Genomic DNA, 4,508 nt, shown 5'->3' on the forward strand with positions numbered 1-4,508 from the left:
TAGGGTGCTTAGCCAAGGTACTTCTCAAATCCTGGGGTTTGATCTTTAACATTGAATAAAACAAACCCACACAGCCAATAAACTAGTGGTGACTCATGCCTGGGATCTCAGTCACCAGGAGGCTGAGGCAAGAGAATGAAGTGTCAGAGACCTTTATTTAAAAAAAGCAAAATTGATCTGGGCGTGGTAGACACGCCTTTAATCCCAGCTCTTGGGAAGCAGAGGCTGGCAGATCTCTGAATTTGAGGTTACCCGGGGGAAAATAAACAAGACCCTACGTCTCTAAATAAATAAACAGAGAGCAGAGACCTGTATTTCAAGGACACACAGCAATAGGTGAGGCTGTTCGAAACCACACAAAGAGATACTTCCCTTCAAGAATGTAAACAAAGTACTAGCTCCAACTAGCACCGTTTCTAGATTCAAAGCACAACTCGAGACACAGAAACATGTTTCTGTGGCAGAGTAGGGGTTTTCTCAGGTCCACCTGCCCTCCCTTTGTTCCAGGGTCACCTACTACTAATAATTAGGGTGAGGGTGGGGAACCAATTTGGGGGAGGGGAGGACAGAGAAAGAAAGTATGTATCAAAAGTCGTGCAAACAAAGGGCGGTGACCAGCATCTGGCCTGGCCTAGGAACCCATTAATAGGCATCTGTCTTCTGTCTAGTTGAAAGGTAAAAGGTATAGTCACTTAAGTAAACAAACGGCTGTTTGCAGAAGTGTCCTCACAGGTTTTATAGCTCTGGTGACCATGTAACCTGGCTCTAACCAATAAAAGCTATACTTTTTTCTCCTTTTACTGCACCCCAGGGGCCCTATTCCCACAGCCCAAGACATGCAGTTTCATGTTCTTCCAGAGATCTCCTCAGAAGCTGAAGGCTCCAGCACTTGAAGTGACTCTTACAATCACCTGGTTGCAAATCTCACCAGCATGCAAATCTAGACTGTTCCCAGTTCTAGACAACAATTTCCCCTATGTCCATCCAAACATTGGCTTGCTGAATATTGGAAAAGAAGTCCGTTTCTTCTCAAAATATTGATACTCACTCAAAATATTGATACTCTCCTTCAACCGGGTTGAAGGGCCTGTGTGACTATAATCTGATAGCTAAGAATTTAGCCATTGCCTCAATACCTCTGTGGAAGCTCCCTCTGAGCACACCTGTGCACACACACATGTACACATGAACCCACATACACACACATACACACCTGGGAAGCTTTAATAAAGACAGGTCCTCCCTCCCTTTCTTCTTTCTTCCTATTCTTATGTAGCAGGGTACTTATTCTGCTACATTGTATTCTCATAGCAGGATACTTATTCTGCTACATTGTATTCTCAGTGGAGCTCCGTGATTAGGCAGTAGAAGAGGAGGTAGAACTGGGATAGGAAGGGGAGGGGAAGAAGGAGGCTATCAGTCATGGAGAACCACGGATGAGTCGAAACCTGTCCTGGGTAGCAACTTCTATCAAAAGGTTAGATATTGGGTAACAACTCTAATTGTGTGGGCATCTTATTGATTGAGCATTTCTAAATATATAAATCCTTTAGATAATCATTAAGCTTTAAGAGTCTCATTTCTACCGGGTACTGAGAGGATGGCGGATATTGTCTGGGGTTCAGCAGAGCTTTGAGGATGCAGCATGGGAGATTGGCAGAGCCATCCCCCACTCTGGCGTCTCGTGGATGCCAGGATCTACACATCTAGCTAGCTGGAACCTGGGTCAGAGCCGAGGAGCAGCGGGAACCTGGTAGCTGCCCGGGAACAAGCCGGACCAAGCACCATTTTCTAAATATTACACCTACACTCTTAGAACTCATTTTCTCTCCCCTAGGAGATCCTTTTATGTATTCAAACTCAAAGTCTTTTCAGAGTTAACGGTAGTTCAGGAAGTGATGTTCTGTATTTCTGTACAAAGATATGCTAGTGAATTTTAAGTTACTGCTCCTGGACTGTTTGATGTGAGGTGGGTGAAGGGCAAGAATATTCCTTAAGAAAAGAGCATTCAGAATACTCAGGAAAGCTGAATAATTTAAAATAAAAAAAATCCATGGAAAATTTCAAATACAATAAATAAAAAACTTGACAAAAATGATATGACAGACTTCACAGGCCTGCTACTCAGCCTCAGGGATTACCTATCAGCCTCATTAATTACCCACCAGCTTCAGAGATTACCCATCAGTCTTAGTGATTACCCATCAGCTTCAGAGATTACCTATCACCTCAGTGATTACCTCCTGAAGGCTACTCTATTCCACATTTATTGCTCTACACTCTACAAATTTTGAAGCAAATTTTAGACATTATTTAATCTGTAAATATTTTAGTATACTTCTGTAAAAGACAGTCTGGTCTACAGAGTGAGTTCTGGACAGCCAAGGCTACACAGAGAAACCCTGTCTCGAAAAACCAAAGAAACCAAAAAGCAAAAAAGGCAAAAGAAAGATGGAAAGTGATTGAGAAAGACACCCAGTGTTGATCTGGGACTTCCACATGTACACACGTACACACACATCACCACCACCACCACCACACTACACAATAAATAAAATGTTAACGCAAGAGCACACCAGAGAGGAAGCCATCAGAAGTCAAAGGCAACAATTCAGATGTCCCAGTTTCTGGTGTGTGAAGACTATGGGGAGTGTGTGTGTGTGTGTGTGTGTGAGAATATATATGCATTTGTAGGCCCTCCTAATGCTCCTTTAAGACACACTTTCCCACATACCAAATCACTATACAAACGTGCTTCTCTACATACAGACCTATCCTGCCTTTCGAGAGTACTGAAAGAAATTATTCACATCAACTCACAAAAGTATGAAATAACCTCAGTTACTCACTCAGGAACATTCTCTGAACACCTACTTTGTGCCAGGTTACCTGCAAGCAACTCAGGCGAGGATAAGAGCCACACACACCAGCCTCCACGGGGAGCGCTCTGTGTTGGAAAGTGAGCGTGCTTGGAGCCCCAGTCAGAAGTCTCTGCTCTCTACTCTCAGGATGACCAGCTGTCAATCAGGCCATTTACCAACTATCCAGTGACTGTGTGAGCAAGGGTGTGCGGGTTATAAATGGAGCCTTAAGGTTGTATGTCTCAATCTGTGCTGGTTGGGTTTCACAGTACTCAAGGAACCTTCCTGGGAAAGCTGGATCTAGAAAATGAGATTGTGTTCCCTCCCTTTCTCTTCCTAAAAGGTACCCAGAATCTGGAATATAATGACTTGTTTGTTTCAGCTCTTGAGACAGAGTCTTAAGACATAGTCCCCATTGGCCTTAAACTCAAAAGTCCTCCAGCAGAGTTCTGGGATTACGGGCACATAAAGCCCTCCCCGACAAGGTAGAATGACTCCTTTTAAATGACCTTATATAAATATGCTTTCTAGGCATTAACTATTTACCAGTAGATATAGACTACAAAGGAAAATATTTTGCCTCTCTGATGTTAAGGACAGGCTTCAAGGGCTTCAGTAGTTTTGTATAGCCCCCTCTGCTGGAGGATCGTGTAACTGCACCCTCCTGTCCATGTTTTCCAGTGAGGGCTCACAACACACTTAGCACAAGATACTCATTTGATTATCTAACGGGAGGCAGTTACTATGTTGCAATCACAATACTCCCCATCGAGAGCTTGGTAGGTTCAAACCTCAGACTTTTCTTTCGAAGATCTCAAGCCCAAATTGGGAGACAAAACCATTTGTAGATCTTTACATTGTTGTAGGCTGAAAGATGCATAAAAGTTCGAAGGAACTCACAAGATAAAGTCATTCAAGCCTGAAGGAGAGAACAGAGAAGTTCTTGAGTAAGGAGGAGGCAGCAGACAGGATACATAGAGTGGACTCTTTCTGGGTAACTGTGTAAGGAAGAATGGTACTGTTAGTAAACTGTAAACAGCCATGTTCATGCTGCAGGTGTTAATCACTGTGTGGATACAGTTACATTGATGAAGTGCAGGAGTACCTGAGGGTGATGCTCTCCACAGCTCTGAAAGCAGAGTGTTCCCTTTATCCCCACCGGCTCAGAGATCTTGCATGCAGGATTTCCATGTTAGCCTAGAGTCTCCAATTAGTATTGCAGGAGTAAAAGTCTGGAAGAGGTCAGAAACCTGTGTATCGTGGGAGCCTAAAGAGAGATTCAGGGAGCTGGGACACCACACATATCTGGGAGTGGTTGCCAATTGAAGGTGGCTACTGTAGTTTGACTATGGCTCGTGTTCTCAAAACTTGTGTTTAAATTTAATGTCCAGTGTAAAGGTGTTGTGAGGCCCCTTCGATGTACTGGACTCATGAGGACTCTGCCTTGAATGGTGGAATTAATCCTGCTCTCAGGAAACTGGGTTCAGTCTCCATGGAGTAAATGAGTTCTTGGTCTCGAAGGCCTGGATCAGTTGCCACGAAAGCACAGTTACTCCAAAGAGTAGCTTCCCCTTGGGCAGCATTATGCTCTTTTCTGATGTCAAACTCATGCTCCTGGGTCTCCAGCCTCTCCAACAGAGTGCCAAA

This window comes from Grammomys surdaster, unplaced genomic scaffold (genome assembly GCF_004785775.1).
Source record: "Grammomys surdaster isolate TR1022 unplaced genomic scaffold, NIH_TR_1.0 130, whole genome shotgun sequence".
NCBI lineage: Eukaryota > Metazoa > Chordata > Mammalia > Rodentia > Muridae > Grammomys > Grammomys surdaster.